Below are 20,665 nucleotides of genomic sequence, written 5' to 3' on the forward strand. Positions count from 1 at the left end.
TTTATTAGAAATGCCACTGATTATTCCATAGCTTTCTTCCTAACGTTTGCTTTTCATTTCTGTCTTACAACGTCATAAAAGCATAGGTATATAAATCCAGCCTTACAGAGAAGGTGAGCAGACCTAAGCTTTCTACAAGTGCTGTTAATATTTTTACTAATTGAGACTGCCTGTGGTGGCAAACAAGGAACACATGGGCACCTTCACTGGGCACACTGAGGTGATTCTCACTTTGAGTTGTAGCCTGGGGGTCTTTGTTGCAATTTTTTTATCTTTTTCTGAGTATTGAAGCAAGTCATCACTACTGGTGTCAATCCCGGAGTAGTCGATCTTTTGTTTAGTAGTAGAAATTATACCAGCAAGTGATAGATAATTATTTTTTTCAGGATTAATTAAGAAAGAGACATGGCTCTGTTATTTGTGGCTCATGAATTTACTGGGAGAGCAGCTGTACCGCTTACACCACACCGTACAAAATTTCATCTTCCATGGATTTGCCCTACACTTCCCAGCTTCTCCTCCAGCCTTCTGTGAACCCTGCAGACACATCTGTATCTCCTTGTCTCAGCAGTCCAACTGCTACTGTCACCATGCACACACATGTATGCTGAAAAATTCACCCAAAACACAGCCTCAGCTCTCCCCAACACCCTCCTACCCTTCCTGAGCTGCCAGCAGCACGTCCTGCAGCTGGACAGCAGCAAACCAGACGCTGGCTGCTGGGTGGCTCAGCTCAAACACAGCTAAGTTCATCTGTTTGTGATTTTTTTTCTCTGAGATAGGCTGAGTAGAGAAGAACGAAGCTGTTCACCCCCTCTTCACAACCGCTACCTTCCAAGGATGGGAGGCAGCAGCAAACTGTGTTGGTATTTGCTAACCTGAAACTTTCATGGCAGGAGTAGGAGGAGGGGAAAGCAGCACAGTAAGATGAAGTTTATTCTCAGAAAATCAAAACAAGGAAATGATGTGCTTTGACAGTGCTCTGTAATGCACACAGGCGGCTGTCTAGTTTAAAGCAAGAGATCAGTTCCACCAAAGTTTCTTGACATTCCATGGAATTGCTTGGAAACACAGGCAGAAGCCTGCACTGGTTTTCTCCTCCAGCTGCTTTTCCACCCTAAACACTCTTTCCAAAGTAAGTTAACATCTCAAGCAAATAAAACAACTCCCTCTCCAGCTTCCTAAGCTGGCTATTTTGCAGGCGGTTCTCAGACCAAGTGTTTTTTTGTTTTGAAATTAAAGCCTCTTCCTTATCTCCAGACTTCCTGAGCTATGAATAATTGATTATTTCCCCCCCACGCACAGACACACAGAGATACTGGGAAGTTTTTTAAAAAGCTATTCAAAGAGACCTTGGCAAATACTTATCAGGCAGCAGCTAAATGAAGTCCCAAGTAACTTGAAGCTACCCTCCCTTCTCCTTTCCCCTTCACCCCCCTCAGTTTGGTTTTTGTTTTGTTTTAGTATTTGAGGCATGGCTTATTGTCTATTAATAACAGGGACAGCTAGAAAGGGAAACCTCTTCTGAGAGGTGATACGGCCATCTGGCAGCTGCCTATTTCAACCCATTGCCTGTAAATCAGCCCTGAACTTCCCTGAGAAAAAAGCAAAGTCTAACATCAGTTTAAAAAAAATAGTAATAATAATATTTAAAAAAAAAAAAAAAAAAAAAAAACACCTCACTGTCTTGTGTTTACTATTTAAAGGACCAGGAACAATGACTGTTTTAACTTGTGGGTAAGTAGACACAAGCAGACTGCAATGCTGTACCTGAAAGCACTTTTCCACTGGCTTTAATTACTGGAGGTTAGGTGAAGCTGTGGATGGGTATCAAATGGCAGATAGGCTACAGCTGAGTAGAGTAGCACCTGGGGGAACAGAGAAGCTGTAGGAGTGAGTGTGTGCAGAGATCTGAGTGTGAAGAGATTCCTCTGCATCTGCTGGTTTCCCTGCTCTGTGTGCTGGAGCTGTGCCTGCAGTAAAAGCGAGCAGCCTGGTAAGCCTGAGCTTTTTGTGGCGTCTACCCTGAGGGTGTATTTTTTATGCTATTGTAAATGCCTTTGAGCTCAAAAACTGTACAGAGGGATGCTTATATGCCTATGTGTAGACTAGAAAATACAAGTGAGTTTTGATTTAACTGCTGGAAACTAATCACTGCCATTAGTTACTTTCCCTTGCCTGTGCATAGGAACTGATGCTTTCTGCTCTGTCCAGTGAGGCAGCTAAGGATTACTTCTCCCACACCTAGACCCATTTTTTTTCCCCTGGTTGCACTCTTGCTGTCTCTCTGAAAGAGTTTGATCTGTTTAGTTTTACTTTGCCACATTTTAAATCACAACACTAGTATTTTTAAAGATTCTTAAGTTCAGAAACTCTTAATTAAAGGGTAATGGTCACAGTGGCTTTGTGAAAGCAGCCTTCTCTCACCTGAAATGTTAGAGTACCAAAGTTAATTATTTCTGTCTGCTGGATTTAATTTTTTTTTCTGCCCACGTATAATGTAATGATGTTAGCACTCAAGCACCTGTAGCTTGTATATACATAGACTCATAGAATGGCCTGGGTTGAAAAGGACCACAATGATCATCTAGTTTCAACCCCCCTGCTATATGCAAGGTCACCAACCACCAGACCAGGCTGCCCAGAGCCACATCCAGCCTGGCATGAATGCCTCCAGGGATGGGGCATCCACAACCTCTTTGGGCAGCCTGTTATTCTGGACAGAAGATTAAATTAAGATAAATGCAACTACAAGATAAGGTAAGTTATGTGAGTTAATGAGTCTGATACCTTCTTTGGTTTCTCACTGTTACATACAAACTTACCTTAAATTGAGTTTAGATTAGGTGATACCACAGATAGACTAAGAGATCCATGTATTTATTAGTGTTTTAACTACTTTGAAGATGTCAGGTAAGCAAATAGTACAAGCCTACAGAGTGTTTAGGCTAGATTCCAGCCTGGAAATAACTTAATTTTTGTACTTTGGATGTAGGCTTAAATAATGATTTCTATGTTCCCAGGAAGAAGAGAAAACTGAAAAAATAAACAGATTTAGAATCAAGCACAAAACACTGAGTGTGTCATTAGGTTGTAATCGGATTTGGGCGTAGGCAGATAGTAATCCTTGTTTGAACCCAAACTCCTCATTTAGTGCTCTGTATTAAAACTCAGGACTCTGAAGTACAGGTTAGGTGACACTAAATACTTCTATTAAAATCAAATCGGTATATCTATAATACGATTTATGGCCCAGCACCTTCAAACCCTTAATGGGTTTAAATCCTCCTCTACATTCTTGCCCTTATTATGAAGGCAGCTGCAGATCTATGCAGCCAGGGGCCAGCATGCTGTGGAGGTTTTCTGATTGCAGCAGGTTTCTGATCTCATGTAATTAGAATCAGGATATGAAAGCTGCTGCTGGGGAGCAAGAGGACCATATGACCCATAAAACAAAAAGACCTGTATGAGTTCAGCATGTCTGTATTTACAATTGTCTAGAATGGGATCCTGACCAGTCAGTGCTCTATGAGCTGCCACCTCTTTTCTTTCACCAGTACTGTCTTGACTGTACCAACACCATTTGTGCAGCACTGCCTACATTCTGAATGCAGCAGTGAGATCTACATTACAGACATCAGGGTGGTGAGGCCCTGGCACTGCTGTCCAGAGAGATGTTCTTCCCAAATCAAGCCATTCTATGATCACTTCTGTGTTTTCCCAATGTGCTTCTGGTTGCCCTGGGATGGGAGGGGGAACAGAATTTAGGGAAGCCAGAAGATGGAAATATCAGTCAGAGGAGATAGGAGGTGTGTGAAAAAAAAGTTGGCTCATCCTGAAGTACAGAGGGTAAACAATTCTGCAGGGAGTGGCTTGGCGTACCATCTGTAGTTTGGGTTATAGATTTACACTGATAGCGTGATTTAAAGGGACTTACAGCATTGATGTGCATCTGGTGTGGATGGAGCTGTGTGGACTGGCGTCGGCAGTAAGGATTACAATCAGCAGACTTCATTAACATGATTTTTTTTTTAATGATTTTGAAATTGCTGCTGCTTCCTCCTTTCCGATTAACAACATCACCAAAATTCCCTAAGAACTGTTTCCAAAAGAGGGACTATCCACTTTCTGTTTCTGCTAATTGTTTTCATTCTGTTAAATGAGTGCACAATTTCTTGGTCATCTGAAATATTTGGTAACATTGGAGCAGTATCTGATTCATCAGGTGGTGAAATCTGCTTTTCTTAAATGCTGTTGGGCAATAAAATGTGACTGCACAGCCTTTATGACCAAGTCCCTGCTCACTGATAAGCAAATAACACAAAGCCAGGGAACAGTTGGAGGTTTAGACAATCTTTTCCTGGAGTCACAAGGAAATAGATTTCTTTGTTAAAGCTGGTATGGCTCAGAGTTTTGTAATGAAGCATGAGGCTGCAAAGACAATGCTGAGACATAATTATGCTTTAGAAATACAGAGCCCTGACTGCTCAAGCCAGCTTGATTATGATAAGGAAGGGAACAAAAAGGGCTGGGTACTGACTGCTCTGTAGAAGCCACATAGCCATTCATCAGGTGTAATTTCACTTCTGAGTATGTGCATTAGTTGGAGGTTAGGTGAGGAAGTGAGGGCAAAAGGAGGAATTAATTTTGGGACATGAACTATTTTTCTTTCCCATTTCTCCTTCTATTTTGATATTGGAAATAAGCCAACAAAAATCACAGACGGTAGGGCAAAGGAAATTTCCCAGATACCTTTATAGGAGAGAGAAAGAAACTGTGCCAGAAAAGCTGCTGGAGGGTAGGAAGCGTAAGCCAATTCAGCCTATATAAATTTTATATACACACGTGTATATATATCCATGTCACTTCTTTTTAAAAGCACTTTAGTTTCCACTAGATTAGAGGGAAATTTCTGAAAGAAGGCAGCAAGAGTTTGGAGTGCAGTACGATGTTGCGAATGACCAGGAAAACAAGAAGTTCGGAAAGTTACTCAGAAAGACTTTAATGGGATTTCTCATAACTTCTCAAAAAATCTCATCCAGCATACCACAGCCTGGCTTGAACTCTGTGCTGTGGAGTGAAACACTGATGAGCAGACAGTGACCAAATACCATCTCAATGAATTTAAACTCTAAGAATGCCTTCAGTTTGGTATTTGGGCGATAAATACTCACTAAAACCAGAGTCCATGAGAGCTGTAATAGCATTTACTTCTGAATGTGTGTGCAGCCTGTCGGGTATTCCTGAGTGGAGAGTCTTTGGGGAAAAGAAAAGCAGTGAAGCAAAAGAAAAGAGCATTTTGTACATTTTCCTCTTTTTTTTTTTTTTTTAACAGCTCAAACTGACAAAAGTGATTTGAGTTTCACCTTTTTATTTTTCCAGTGGATTCACTGGGGGGGGGGGGGGGAAGGAAGGAAAATTAATCTTGGTAATCTTTTGAGTAAAATTGTTACATGTAAACCACCAAGCAAAGTCAGTGGGTGACTTCCTGAAGAGTCTATCTTGATGTAAACTTGGTATCCTTTACCTTCTTAGACCCCTGATTGGAAGGCAGCCTTTCAGAATACAGGAAAGGCCTTGATGCTTCTGTAGAAGTCCACAGAAAATTCCCCTCCTCGGCTTAGTCTCAGTTATGTTAAATGCTATGACAATATCTGAGGGAAGTCCTGCGAAATCTACAAGGAGTTATTTCCTTTTGACTGAGCGGGAGCTGTGACACGTTGGTCAGGAAATCATTGCAAATCGTGTGCAGGTCACTGAAAGTTTAGGCTTGTTTTGCTTGGGGTGAGCTGTGCTGACCTTAACGCATCGCCGTGCAGACACGTGCTATAGAGCCCAGGTTGATTCTTGGGTTCAGCATATTGCACAGTAAGTTAACATGAGCTAATACTGCTCCTGAGGATGTTTTTCTACTGTGCAATCTCTTGGTGGTCCTCTGACTGCTGTCTCATAAAGTATGGCTAGTCTATTAATTTTTATTACTTACCTCAAAGCCAGTCGGTATCTGGCCATCCCTCTGCATTTAGTCCTTTATTGAGTCTTTGATTAAAAAAACTGGGATACTGTTCAGACAACTGCAAAATGGTTCTTTTAATGAAGATCAGGAATAAGGTGTCCTTATGCAACAAATTGTTGCATCCTCAGCCAGCTGCCACTCTGCTGCTTCCTGGGCCACCCAGCACTCTGTGAAGTTTCCCTTCCTTTACTTTCCTAAGGAACTATTTTTTGCTGCAGAGAACACTTCTGTGGTAAAAATACTAATAGTTGATTTAAATTTCCCTGGAAGCTATTGCAGTTTTGTTGCCCAAACATTTTTAGATATTTCAGATATCTCTATTTACAGAATTTAGTTTCCCAGACTGAGTAGTTCCCATATGTATTTTCAACCGAGTTCATTCTAATAGTGATTACACTTCTTGGCTCTCTAAGCTATTGTTGGGAGTAGAAGAGTTTCCTAAGAAGCTTGATAGAAAGTTTGGCAGCACTGTAAAATCAGGATATAGAATAGTTTGTTTGTGGTCTGATAATTATGATGTGTGTCAACAGTTACATACATCTGCTGGGATTACATTGTGTAGGTGTTGTTGTCCTGTTTAAATACAGCCCAGATAAGGATGTGTAAAGGTGCTTTTTCTTGGAATTAGCAATGTTACATCATATTTATCCTGGTACATTACAGAGTGGGTTATGCTACCAGGCAGTCTGCCATGACAGCTATTGAGTAGAGCAGCGGAGAAGAGTGGGTGTGATGCAGTTTTCAAAGCTAAAATCTGCACAGGGAAGGAAAACACGTGAGCTTTTTACATGTAAAATGGACAATAACCATTGCTGAAAAATGGTGATGCTGTGGAACCACTCTCAGGATGCCCAGCGATGTTAGTTTGAGAACAAGTGTCAGAAAGTTCCTAGCTACCAAAACAGTATTATTTACCACTGCCATTAATGATCATCCAGATCATTAGTGATGTTAAAGAGGACTGGACGGAGTATTGACCCCTGGATTATGCTGCTAGTTACTGGCCTCCAACTGAGCTTTGTGCCACTGACTGTTACCCTCTGGCCTTGGCTATTGAGTCACTTTCCAGTCCACCTCATGGTCTGCCCAGCCAGCCCATACATTAGCAGCTTATCTATGTGGATGGGTCTTACAGGAGACTGTGCCAGAAGCCTTACCGAATTCCAAACAGACAGCATCCAATTGCTCTCCCCTCGTCTACCAGGCCAACCATTTCGTGATAGAAAATTTTAAAGTTGGTCAAGCATTATTACCCTTTGTGAATCCAAAGGGATTTTTACATGCTGTATTTCTTTGAACAGCTCTTAAGGTTTGGTGAGGTATATTGTAATGTTACTGCTGGGAGAAGGAGAGCAGGAACAGAGATCACTTTCTGCCAGGGAATTTGAACTCTAATCCTGACTGACAGGACCCTACAGGAAGCAGGCATTTTTGGATAGGCATATTGGATAGGTATTTATTGAAAGAGATATGTCAGGTGTTTGTGTAAGGTTTGATCTATATACATGAGTAAAATAGGTTCTACATTTGATTTATATCATGTCTATGACAACCTTTTCTGTACCAAACACAAGCTAGCCTCTGAAACCATGCCTTCTGCAGCTTCCTGTGCTGGCACTGTGAGTGACAGAAAGGACCTAGGCTCCAGGAGATAAAGAGATTTTAAGGCTATATCGTTAGACTGAGGAAACAAACTCTCAAAGTTAGGAACCTATATTAGAGAGCCCTTGATCAGCTTTCCTGCAGGAGGCAGCATTTTTCTGCTCCCAGTGCACTAATAAGAGAGTTATTTTGAATCATTAGCTATTTTAGGTTAGCAATCACTGCTGCCTTGTGTCTTGCCATTGTGCCACCTGCATGGCCACACTGAGTTCCTTTACTCTGGTGTCTTCATCTACTGCTGCTTCTTTCCCCTATGCCTCATCCTCAGTGTGTCAGAGTTTCTGCCTTAGCCATGTATTAGTAATAACACACATGGTTGGTTTTTATGAAATACTTGAAGAAGACATAGAAAATTCAGGTTACTTCTTGGAAATGAGAATGGGTTACAGAAATGCCTTGGGCTACAGATGTGCAGCAGTAGAAAGGATGGAAGGGCCCTTGACAGCTCTTGGAGCACCTTGATGGATTGAGCAGCACAACGTAAAACAATTGCTCACATTTACAGAGGTCTGTACTGTTGTTTCTCTTATGGCAGTCCAAATATCTCACTGATTTATTTTTTTTCTTTTATCAATTAAACTTTCTGTAATAAAGAAAGATTTTTGGGAGGTGGAGGGCTATGTGATAAAATGCAGAGATGTTAAGAAAAAAAAAAATGATGCAGTGCTATCCCAAGATAAATAATTCGGACTGAAAGCAACCTGAGAAGCAGGATCTCAGTACAGTAGTTGATTGTGCAGTGAAAACCATCCTATATCCATAATGCCATACTTCCATGCAAGGTTTTACCTGAAAAATTCATGCCTTACAGCCGAGACTGGAAAATTGGAGTAACATGGTTTCAAAGACTTGGGGAAAGCAAACTGGAGGGAGGTCAAGTTTAAGAGAAGTCTGGGGATCAAATGTGTACTAATGATAACAGAAGAAAAGCAGTTAAAGATGGCTGGATATCAGGACGCTTATGTTCCTATTACAGCTCTACCACTGCTGGCTCTTCAGAGGATCACTTTAAGCTATGGTGTGTATATGCGCAAGGGCAAAAGAGGGACCTCCCATGGCTTCTGGAGGGAACAGCAATGCTGGCAGTTGGCAGCTCCAGTAGTGAGAAAGCAGAGAAAGGGCATCTGCTTTGCATTCTCTTGATCTTGGTGATGCTGTGCTGGGTGTGTGGCTGATACTGGGAAGGACAAGGCCAAGGGCAGGAGTGAGCAAGGCTGGGCATTGTAGGCAGTGGGGGCCTTTCCAGGGGCTGGAATACCAGCTCTGTGCTGGTACTCCTGGTTTCCAGGGAAGACTGAGACTTGCAGGGTTTTTCTGAAATGCTACCAAATCCTTTCCTATCATCAGGTGGAAAGTGGTATGCTAGTTCAAAACATGAAGTACTTATCTGGCTTTTACTGGTGTTTATACAGCACTTCTTGAAGACATGCAGATGCATCTGCGCAGTGACTAGTGGTTTACTGTGGTATGTGTAGGATGAGCTGTGATGTCTGTGTCTGTATCTGGTGTTACTGATGGCCTTTGAGCCTTCAGCCCCCAGAATCTGGGGGTATGTAACAGCTTAATTAAGAAACAAAACACACTGGTAGAGGTGAAATCCTGGGATTGGCAAGCAGAGGCTCTGAATGCTGAACCAAGGGCAAATTAAGGGCATTGATTGTAAGCTTCCTCTGTGCTTGCTGGAGTGAAGGGTCTGGAGGAATGCAGGCCAAGTTAGTGACAGGCCCAAAGTGTCTCTGGCTGTGTAGTGCTAACTTGAGGCAGTGTGGAACAGCACAGTGATCCCTCCCTGCTGCCTGCCTGTCAGCAGAGGAAACCCAGCACCAGTCACATCTCAGGGAAGCTGCAGAGCAGGAGTGCCAGGCTGAACAGAAGTCAGGCAGTGGGAGTCTTTTGTACCACTTCTCCCAAAACTGAGCTGAGAACAAAGCTCCAAGAAAATCTGACTTGCTAGTGAAGGCTGCATGTTGGGGCCCAGCGCTCCTCAGTCCTGGGAGCTGAGGTGGTTTGTGAGGAGACGCTGCTCGGGTCTGCAGGCCTCATCTGAGCACACCTATTGGAGCTGCCTTGTTATCCCAGGCCAGGGCATATGCCTGCTCCAAGCTGCACAAGTTCACTGGAGTTATTTGAGGATGAATGGGACAGCAGATCCTGTCAGAGCTGAGCACCAGGTTTGAGGCTGGGGGCAGGGAAGTGTGGGGAAAAGTGGAGGGAAGATTGCGATGGAATCCTTCCTCCATCTTACTGGGCAGATCTTCCCAGGCCCAGTGAGTCAAGGACTGCTAGGATCAGCTGTGAGTCATTGCTTCTCCTCCTCCTGACCCTTAGGCACTTAGCAATCTCCCCTATGGCCGCTGATGTTGTTCTTATCTCACTGGCCCAAAGCTGTGGCCCTGCTGGCATCTCTTCCAAGGAAAGAGCTGGCCTTGGCTGCCAGGCACGTGGCCCTGCATGCAACCATCCTGCCTTCAGCACTCTCTGGCTGCGCTCCATGGGGAACCAGTCATTTATGGCAGATGCAGAGAAGAGCAAAAACTTTCCTTTTCCTCTCAGATTATAAATCCAGCTCCATTTTTCCTGAATCTGAGCCCAGGAGATGAAGAACTCAGGCCGAGATGATGATGATCTTACCCGCTGACCACAAATAACAGTAGGAGGATTGCCTTGGTGGTCTTCTGCCATACTTGGTCTCAGCAGGCTGTAGCCTCTTCCTTATTCTTGACAGCCTGCTTGGATCTTTTAGTATGCTTTACCTTATCAGCTACATCAATCTTTCTTGAGAGAGAAAATGGGACTACAGCGTTCTTTCCTCTCCCCCCCCTCTCCCTCCCTGAAAACACAGGCATAAATCTCCGGCCACGTGAATGAAATAGACTTGGTGGTGACAGAGATCCCAACTGCTATTGGATTTTATCTTGTGTGGGAGGGCTGTGTTATGTCAGGAGCAGGACTCAGTGTTAGTTCTGGTGTAACAATGACTTGGCACCGGCTCAGCTCTGTTCATTAGCTTCGTTTCTGGGGCCAACCTGCAAGCTCAGGAGGAAAACATCTAGTCAGCTGCTCCAGCTGCTGCAGGGTGGTTTCTTTTTAAAGCCTGCTGTCAAGTTATAGCATGTGATTTGTTTTCTAGTGAAATAACATCCCCACCCTTAAATCATAATTTTAAGGATGCAGAGACTCTGAGCCTTTTATAAATAAAGTTTGTAAAATCATGTACATGTGTCATACTGGCTGTGTTGGAAGTTGCAAAGGCTTCGCCCTTTTCTGGAGAGGAAGAGGCTGAGACAGGGTTTCAGTGTGCGTGAGATGGAGATGTGTGACACAGCAGGGTGTTGATTCATGGTACAACTTTTGCATCCTGGTCATCTCAGCTGGAACAGCTACAGAGCTTCGCAAGATGAACTTCTACACAGCAGCTCCAAGGTCCGTGCATGCTGCACTCCTTTCATTTATCACTAAAAACAAAGGAAATAAAAATAAGAGATGATTGATGTTGCAAACACAAATCTAGCAATACAGGTGACAGAAGGAGTCTTGGGGAAGCACAGCAGGATATGACAGTCAGAGCAAACAAGCTTGGAATGGAGTCAAGGAATAGGAGATTTACAACATCCTCTCTCAGTCTTGCTTAACCCTGCCTATACACGTGATCAGTGAAGGTAACTTGTGACTCCATGCAGACACCCACAGCGGTATGCAGGACACTAATAAAATTGCTTTCAGCTAATTACCAAAATGGTGTCCTTTGCTGAGTGCATGCCAGTGGTGGGAGGTCCCTGTCGCTCATGCCATATTTTGCTGAGTGCATTCCAGCAGCACGGAGGGAAGATTTCCTTGCAGAGCACTGAAAGCTCTGCTGGTGTACTGGTCATGCTGCTTCCTGCTCATTTGTGGCTTATTGCTAAGCCTTCTCTTGGGACCCAATGTCATCATAACTAATGCACAACTAAAACCTCAAGGCCGAAAAAAAAAGGGAACTGAATTTCTCGTTCCAAACTTCAGTTTTAATCCCTGCAGAAACAAAGCATTCTCTCATCCTCCTCATAATGCAGGGGCTGGTTGGTGAGGGTCAATACTCCAAGCCAGGAGCCCAGCTGATCAGACCACCTGAAGGGATGTGTGCTTGGCAGAGAGCAGGCAGTGTGTGCCTATGAGTGGTGTTCTGAGGAAAATAAGGGATCAATGACATCTGGAGAGGCCAGCTAAGGAGCAGGATGCTGGCACTTCTTTGCTGTAAGCTTGGAAATCTTCTCAGAAGAGAAGGCACTGATAGGAATAGCAGTTTTCCTTGAAAGGAAATTCAGAATCCTATAAATTACGTGTACTAACACAAAGACTGAAGTGAACCATATGCTTCTGCTACTTGTGTTTTCCTTCTTTGGCTTGATCCATTGTTTTTCAGAGGCTAAGTTTTCCTCGGGCTACTTTTTCTTTGCTTTTTCCTTTGATTGAATAGACTCTTTGTTTTCTTCTCAGAAAGTGCCTCCCTCATCCTATTCCTGTGTTTCTTCTTCCCCTCTCTCCTTTCCTCCTCAAGATATGCAGCTGAAAGCAGCTGGCACCTTCACACAGTGCCTGCTTCTAGATGCAGGAGAGCTGGGGTGGGATTCCAGTCCCTGACCATCAGCTGCCAACACCATGCACCTTAGCTTCCCTGTATGGGCCACTGGAAGAAATGAGCACTCTGAGGGCACAGATCCCCCCAAAGGCTTTTTGAATGATTTAGTGTGAGATGAAATGTGCCTAGATTATTTAGTGTCCTGGTATACAAGGGCCTGACTATTAGCTCAGATTCGCTATGGATTCATAATATTTGGTGACAGAAAATTCTCAGTCTGTTCTTAAAAACAAACAAAGCAATGCCCCCAAGCAAAAACATTATCAAGGGGAAAAAGCTGATAAATACAAACCCCAACATGTGAGGCTCTGGTACAAAAGATTTGTTTGTCAATGGGATCTAAATTTGCCTGTAAAGTTTCTCAAATTTTATTCAATCCTATCGATATTTCTCGGGTCTGATTCAGAGCTGTGGAGCATTGCATGGTCTCCTCAGTTTTTCTTAAGTGCTAAGACACCCCATGGTTTTTTCTCTTATCCCTTGCCTTATCCCATTTGCGAATTGCATCTCAAACCCACGGTCACTATATGCAGCCGTGCTTGTTTTTGCAGTTAATGAGCTGCAGATTGAAACCATTCTGCTGTTTTTATCCATGCTGACTTGTATCCAACAGCATTTATAATCTTCATGTCTCCATCTTGCAGCTCTATCAAATTGTGATCTTGCCACACACCAACTCTGATGGGTTGGATTTTACCAGGCATGGTTTCCCCCCAGCAGTGCCCTGGCTTATGACAGGAAGAATTCTGCTTCCTGCACTTCAGTGATTGACTGCTTTTACAGTTCCCTGTAAATTGAGGTCCTGGTAGTGTCCATAGGGAAAAAAAAAATACATGTTCTGTTCTATGTAGCAGGATATCTGGTTAGTTTTCTCATACTCTTCTCAGTTTTGGTACAGGATGTACCCAAGGGAAAGATCCTGCTCAATCATCATTACAGTGACAGCTTTGTAAGCTGCTCATAGTTCTAGCACAGCTGATTAGTTCCATTCTTCCTACTCTTGCGTTCAGTCTGAAGGAGAAGATGATGCAGAAGAAACATTTCTCATATCCTCGGATATTTGAAAGTTGCATGTGCAGAAAATTCTACGAGAGAAAATGCCATAGTCTGAAACAAGCAAGGACTGCCTTGCTTGGTATCCTGGGCTCCATCAGAAGAGGGTTGGCCAGCAGGGACAGGGAGGTGATTGTCCCCCTCTACTCTGCAATTGTGAGGCCCATCTGGAGTAATGTGTCCAGGTCTGGAGCCCTCAGTAGAAGAAGGACAGAGAGCTGTTGGAGAGGGTCCAGAGGAGAGCCACAAAGATGATCAGGGGACTGGAGCACCTCCCCAAGGAAGACAGGCTGAGGGAGCTGGACTTGTTCAGCCTGGAGAAAAGAAGGCTGCAGGGTGACCTCACTGCGGCCTTTCAGTACCTAAAGGGAGCCTACAAACAGGAGGGGAATCAACTTTTTGAAAGGGTAGATAACTGCAGGACAAGGAGAAATAGTTTTAAGTTGAGGGAGGGAAGATTTAGGTTGGATATCAGGGGGAAGTTCTTTACAGAGAGAGAGTGGTGAGGTGCTGGAACAGCTGCCCGGAGAGGTTGTGGATGCCCCATCCCTGGAGGTGTTCAAGGCCAGATTGGATGGGGCCCTGGGCAGCCTGGTCTGGTATTAAATGGGGAGGTTGGTGGCCCTGCATGTGGCAGGTGGGGTTGGGGATTCATGATTCTTGAGGTCCCTTCCAACCCTGGCCATTCTATGATTCTGTGCTTTGTTTTGGGGCTATGAGAGGACAGCTTTTCTTAGAACCTCATATCTCTTGGCAGTGGGCACCAGGACAGGCCATGTCTGCTACAGAGCTTTCTCAAATTCCTTTTGAGCTTGTGGGTTCAGTTTTAACTCCTAACCGTAAGCCCTGCTTGGAGAATTCAACGTGCTCCCACTCATGGATGCCTTTCTTCTATAGAATTTCTTTATAACATGGAAATGCACTAAATGGAAACTAACTCCCACTCTCCATGCCACTAGCAAAGCTGCAGCTGGCACATGGAGGCAGCCTTGAAGGTTCTCCTCTGAATTGCTGGCTGTTTTTCCCAGGAAACATTCCTGGAAGAGGACGTATTAACAGTTTCCTGCAAGGGTTTGACTAAATCATTTAGCATGCAGCACATGTGGTATCTTTAACCTTATCTCTTAAATAGAGTACTGTAACATCTGGTAAACTGCTGTTGCTTGCACACAGTGTACTCTCCTGGCTGAAGTTCTCGTTAGTGCCAGCTGAGCCACTCAGTAATTTGTGAACAGTCTGTCCTTCCTGTAGGTCAGACTGCTGGGTGTGCCACAGAGGTGCTCGTGTACCAGAAGGTCTGACCCTTAGCTGGTGCCTGCCTGGTACTTCGTACTCTCTGGGATATTCCAGATCACTTTGAGGAAGGATGCATGGGACACTGTCATGAATAGATATGCAAACTCCTTTGAATCAGTTCAAAAACCTTTAAGACAAAGCTTGGTTTCTTCTGATGCAGATAAGCAGCCCGGTAGGCTGTTCAGAAAATGTCAGCAGTCTCTGTCAGAGATAGGACGTGAGTAAGATGCATTGAGATGAGGTTCACATTGATGCATGCTAATTAAGAGAAGGATGTTCTTTTCCTGAATGACTGAGTCTGAAAGTGAAGTGCACAGAAAATGAGTTAATGTGTTAAGGACTTACAGCTGCCCAGGATAAGGGAAAATATGAGTGGATTTTTTTTTTTTTCCCCAAAAATCATATCTCTACTTTAATTCTGCATGTATAAAGCCCTCCCTTTGTTACTTTCAATAAATGAGAACCAAGAATTTAAAAGGAAAAAGCTGTTCTCAAGCAGAAGCATTCTTATGTGAGAGGAAGTCATCATACAAGCATGAAGCTGTTACTTTTAGTGTTTACGTCTGGTCCCACAGTAAAGGCTGGTGTCTGCCTGAATGGAGAAGTCCTTGCTCACACATTCAGGGCTGTAACAAAAAGAGTCCAGCAGCATCAGGTGGTGAGAAGTGCACAGAGCTGGCTGTGTCCTAGGCTAGAACAGTTAATTCCACCCATAGAGGAGAGCTGACTCCATACTCTTTGCTTGTTTAACAGCAGAGTATGTTCAGCAGATGTCCCTGAGATAACCTCAGCAGGCTGCTGCACAAAACAGTGCCTTGGGACCTGCCAGCTCAGTGCGCATTGTCTTGTGATACAGTTCACAGCAAGACAACATATTCCAAGAAGGGAACAAATCTGTTTTCTCACTTCGCTCCAGATCTAAGGCTTATGATCTTGTCCCACTCAAACTGAACAAGTTACAACAGTGACAAAAATAAAGTCTGCCTAAAAGATCAACTCATACAGCAAGCGTGCAGCTCCAAGGGGGTTTGACCAAAAGTATAAAGCTTTAGCCAACGTGTTCTTCCATGGGTATTACGTAAATACATATAAGCACTTATGTTAGCTGACACAATATATGGCTTCCAACAGAGTTTCTTCACCACTCAGAACATCTCCTTTGCAAACCCTGGTAATTAGAAACATATGTTAATAGGACATCAGCATTCCAGAAATCAATGTAATTACATTCTGAGATTCGGTAATATTTTCTCCACCAGCATCTCTTAAATGCTTCTTACCTAATACTCAGCCCAGTTTTAGGGTGAGTATTAAAAAGTAAAATAAAACAAGAAAACGATTATACTAAAATAAATGCAGAAGAATGGGAGTCCTCCTATGACTCAGACAGGAGATCTTGCTGAGTACTTTCAAATTAATACCAGCTTTTTCTTCATCTGCAGACCGTATCTAGTAAAAATGCCCAAGTAAAATAGGGATAATAGCTTTCTAATGGCCGCTTCTCAGGGCCACTTCTTCCTTATCTGTGCACTTTAAATTTTTTTTAATACCTTCTTTCTTATTGCTTCTCATCCCCATTTGACCACATCTGGATGACATTCTCCTTTGGTCCCCTCAAGCCTTTTGCTCCACAGTTCACTGCAGACACTCCAAACTCAGATCTTCCATTTTCTGTATTGTCTCTTCAAGCATTCCCTTTTCTGCTTCTCTGGACCTACGTGCATTTCCTCTGCTCTTAAAATATTAAAGCTGTGTCCTTTTAGATATAAGTTAGTAAAAGTACTGTATATTATCTTCATTGACTACGTTCTATAAAAAGCTGCTATAAATATAGCTTTTTCCAAAGGAAGTATAAACAAGCTAAGAAATTCAGATCTATCAGATGTGAGTATAAATATCCATCTATATTAAACATGCTCAGGAAGCTGTGAATAGGTCCATTTACCAAAGGGGTGATTTCAGTTGGTGATTTACCAGAGCTAGACTTTGTGCAGGTGTTCTGCTGAACATGATTTTGATACCAACTGGAGATACAAGTCAGTGAGAGCAAGTGGCACAAGTACCACATTGGCTTCCTTCATCCTAGAGTGAAGAGAGACGATGTTCAACATCTCCATGGCATTGCAGCAGGATTTCCCCTGCCCTCCAGCAATGCTTCCTACTAACCTCTTTGATTGTCTTTTTTTCCCCGATAATTTTAACTGCCAGCAAAGTGTCATTCCTCTGGGAATCTTCTCAAGCTAGTTAAGCTCAGCACCACAGTTGGTTGGTTTGGTTGTTCTTAATTTTTATTTTTAACTTTGGTGATTTTGAATTCTCTTTTTATTGCTCTTCTATTTCTATTTAATCTCCACCTTGTCACAGTCCTGCTCATGGTTTACTATTTATAGTTGTAGTATTGGGGAAGACTTGGGAAGAATTGAGGGTTTGACTGGGAGAACAGTAATCAAGAGGAGATGCAACTCAAAGCTGGTGAAGACCAGTCTGAACAAGCAGTCAGACAGGATTAACACCCCACAGCATCCCCAGTGCATCTTGCCAATGCACTTGCTGGTTTGGCTGAATGGCTGCTGGGCATCTCCACCTGGCTGAAGAACTTGCATGGCAGACAGAATGAATGTGTGTGAGCTATAGTCCAAGGTAGGGAATAAAAATAGGTGAGAAGGGCCCAAGTTTTGCTGGGCTCAGCACTACAGCACGGCAACAATAATTTCTGTGTATTTCTGGTAATAGATCTTGGAGGAAATTCTCTGTCCTTTAATGATGAACAAAATATTTCCTTCTTCCTATTTGCAACTAACTCATAAGCATGTAAGCCACCTTTGGACCTTGTTACATGTTCCAAAGATGTGGATTGTGTTTCTAGCCATTGCCAATTCCTGTCATTTCTATTGCAACATCAAAGTATCCTTGTCAGGAAATGACAGGAATCATAGAATGGCCTGGGTTGAAAAGGACCACAATGATCATCTAGTTTCAACCCCCCTGCCATGGGCAGGGTCACCAACCACTAGACCAGCCTAGAGCAGAGAAGAGCAGAGCAGAGCCCAGAGAAGAGCAATACTATCTTTGGCTGCTTTTTATCATATTGAATCAATAAAACAGAGGGTTTGTTTTTTTCCAGACTAGCTCTTTGTGATCATAAAACAAGCTCTTTTTCAGTTATTGAGCCGTTCTGGTACTTAGGTGCTTAGCCTTCCCTCTCCAACCAGTGACCACACAGATCCTCAGGAGTGGGTAAGGGTGACCTGCAAGTGATGATTAGAATAGGGAACCTGAATGTAGGAAGAAAGGCAAACTTAAGTCAGATGTAAACTACTTTTGAACATTAGTGCAGGTGCCATTTACTCACAATGCTTGGACATCACATAGAGTCATTCACTGAATTTTGGACATGGTCTGAGAACAGTGGAGTCTGGAGAGATCTGGGCCCAAGTCCTGATTAAAGATTTCAGCTTAGAATCAATATTTCCAAAACTTTCATCAAAAAGCATTTCAGCTTTGCCCTGGTCAGACAAGTCTGCAGAATACTGGGATATGTTTTGTATCTCCCAGCAGGGTGAACAGTGTTTGTGCTCATCACAGCCACCAGCTGAAGTGATTTCAGAGTCCTGTGTTTTGCAGAAATCGACACTGACAGGGATACTCATTTAGTTTACTGAGTTTTATTGAGGCTATTTTGGGACTGTGTCAGCCACATACATCTGAGCAAAATGATTTTCTCACTAGATTGTTTTCAATTAAGTTGTTCTGTCTCTAATGGATTGTGGGCAATGTAGCGTAATTCTGGTTTGAATGAGCAGACACCCAACTGAATGGCTTATTGCTACATAGATCTCTAGCTTTACATGCATTCTTGACTGTAAAATTAGCCTGCATGTGCACTAAAGAGAGGTTTGCTTCTTCTTTACCTTGTTCTCAAGCCTCTTGCCTAAGCTCTCTCCCATCTGCTTAGCAAATGATTTGAAGTGGCTGCACTTTCCCTGGACTCCACAGCTGGAATACAGCTTTGCTTTCCTAGGCTCTTCCCAGTGGTACCCAGCAGCAGTGGGCACAACCCGGAGCACAGCAGTTCCCTCTACCTGTCAGGCAGCACTGCTGTGCTGTGCTGTGCTGGAGCCCTGGCACAGGCTGCCCAGAGGCTGTGGGTTTCCTTCTTGGAGCTCTCCTAAAGCCGCCTGTCTGTGGGGCTGGGCCCTGCTCTGCAAGGCTCTGCTGGGGCAGTGCTGGGGCAGAGGTGCCTCCAGCCTCAGCCATGCTGTGATCCTGTGTAATAAGGGGAGACCAGAGTGAGTGCATGTGGAGGAAAAAATCTTAAAATACAAGTAGGCTGCTGTAGCTAGTGCCGTGTAGCTGCAGCACAGCTCTCATAGCCTGAACCATTCCTGTTGAATATGACTGCTCTAGAGGAAAAAGAAAACCTATGCACCACTCCTCCTGCTGAGATCAGCTGTAGCTGAAAGGCAGAGCTGTGTTTGAAACCTGCCACCAGCCTCTCTTCAGGCTATGGTTTTGTTGACATCACATGAATCCATTTGTTAAACCCTCAAGTGTCCCACCAAGGATGCATTTCACTGGGGTTTGAGACCTTCCTTGTACACAGAATTGTCTTAAGGACAGTTTTACTGTAGCTTTTTGAAAGAGAGCGTTCTTTAGCCAGGGAATAATGGGGAAAGTTTGGGGCTGTCTGTTGGTACTGAAGGCTGCCTCTTGGCCTAACTGAACATTGCGAATGGTGACAGGTTTTGCTGTTTATTTTTTTTTTTAGCTCTTTGCTTATAAACCCCATTTTCCTCTACATAGCAGCAGAGGGAAAAGGAAAGGAAAATTACAACAATTTCCTGTTAGAAATCTAAGATTACCTAAAATAGCTCAATCACAAAATGCATTATGGCTATGAGTCTCTTAAAGGAAAGTTTTGTATTCTTAAATTTCTAGTATAGTCAAAATTCCCATCTTCAGCTGCTCCTTCTGCTCTTGCTGGCTCGCTCTGTGATTATGGCAAGACACTCAAGCAAAACTTAAGGAGAGGAAACTTAAGGAAACAGCCCATGCTTGTTGATGGTGAGGAGAAAGCAAACACTTTGCAGGGTGCCTCTTGTCTGATGGACAAAGGGACAGTGAGTTGCATTTGTAATGCTGTACTGCAATATACCACAAAGCCATTGCTCGATCTGTACCATAAGTATGCAGATAACATTTCAAAAAGCAGATGAGCCAAACTTTTTTTGTTTTTTTAAATGCCCCAAATAAAATGCTGCAGCTTGCATCGCTGCAACCCTTTGCCCACACCTTCCTGTCCTGAAGCTCTGTAACCCCATTTCTAAGAATACACCCCTTCCATCTTTTCCAGGTGCCACTCATAATGCCAGCACTTCACAAGCTTTGTGCATAACGCAGCCTGGCTTCCCTCTGATGTCATCTGATGTTTTGGGCCATTTGGATCATCCATAGTACATTCAATTCCAACATGTGGCTCTTCAAGTTTGTGCCATGCACCTCCAGGGAAGGATCCAGCACTTCCCGCAGCACAGTTGCATCAGGCAGGTTGCCCCAGAACTGCAGCAGCTGAGACTCTGGCACTGTCCTCTGAGAAAATGTGTTAAACTGCATCCGGAGTTTTGCAACACTGGTTCTTCCTCTTCAACCTGACACTTCCCAGGAGGGAAATGCGGGGGGTTTCTTGAGACCTCTCATTTATCCATCATGATGACAGGTTTTGTAAAACAGAAGTAAGTTTGCTATAACCCATTTACAAGCCTGCTAGTAGCAAAACAGAAACTGAAATTACACATGTAGCTCTCCTAATATAAGAGCTTTGAGGTTATTTTCTTTTAATTAAATGGCTGACAGGAACGACATCCATTGATTCAAAAGATCTTTTAGTGTCTCTAATGTGAAGAAATAATAAACAATTTTTTTTTTGAGTATTCTTAACCTTGCCACTGAGGTATCACCTGATAAAAACCCTGTGTTGATCTAAATGAATATTATGACTAAACACTGAGATGCTAGAAAAA

The 20,665-nt window shown here is 43.4% G+C and overlaps 1 protein-coding gene across 8 annotated transcripts in view; it reads left to right on the plus strand.

Annotated features, from left to right (window-relative positions):
- CLEC16A (C-type lectin domain containing 16A) overlaps window positions 1–20,665 on the plus strand; it is a 134,738-nt gene that overhangs the window by 79,060 nt on the left and 35,013 nt on the right. For 5 of the 8 annotated variants that reach the window (XR_016471589.1, XR_016471579.1, XR_016471581.1 and 2 more), the window contains one exon: window positions 19,999–20,377. The exons of 2 other annotated variants lie outside the window; for them this stretch is intronic. The gene's annotated coding sequence lies outside the window, so the exon portion shown is untranslated. The remainder of the gene's footprint in view (window positions 1–19,998; window positions 20,378–20,665) is intronic. One more of the 8 variants, XR_016471582.1, reaches the window with a different exon arrangement.

Source organism: Phasianus colchicus, chromosome 16 (assembly GCF_987193195.1).
Source record: "Phasianus colchicus chromosome 16, bPhaCol1.hap1.1, whole genome shotgun sequence".
In the NCBI taxonomy this organism is placed as follows: domain Eukaryota; kingdom Metazoa; phylum Chordata; class Aves; order Galliformes; family Phasianidae; genus Phasianus; species Phasianus colchicus.